This window comes from Rhincodon typus, chromosome 9, assembly GCF_021869965.1.
Source record: "Rhincodon typus isolate 14 chromosome 9, sRhiTyp1.1, whole genome shotgun sequence".
Taxonomy (NCBI): domain Eukaryota; kingdom Metazoa; phylum Chordata; class Chondrichthyes; order Orectolobiformes; family Rhincodontidae; genus Rhincodon; species Rhincodon typus.
Window position 1 is genome coordinate 91,090,808 of NC_063340.1, and position 282 is coordinate 91,091,089.

Consider the following 282-nt stretch of genomic DNA (forward strand, 5'->3'; position numbering starts at 1 on the left):
ACCCATAACTCCAATCCCCACCCTCCCACACTCCAATCCCTACCAATAACTCCAATCCCCACCCTCCCACACTCGAGTCCCTACCAATAACTCCAATCCCCACCCACCCACACTCCCCCCACTCCAATCCCGACCAATAACTCCAATCCCCACCCTCCCACACTCGAATCCCTACCAATAACTCCAATCCTCACCCTCCCACACTCCAATCCCTACCCATAACTCCAATCCCCACCCTCCCACACTCGAATCCCTACCAATAACTCCAATCCCCACCCACCC

The 282-nt window shown here is 55.7% G+C and overlaps 1 protein-coding gene across 6 annotated transcripts in view; it reads left to right on the plus strand.

Annotated features, from left to right (window-relative positions):
* The window catches only part of ptk2ba (protein tyrosine kinase 2 beta, a), a 125,721-nt gene that overhangs the window by 98,558 nt on the left and 26,881 nt on the right, over window positions 1–282 (plus strand). The gene's annotated exons all lie outside the window — the stretch shown is intronic.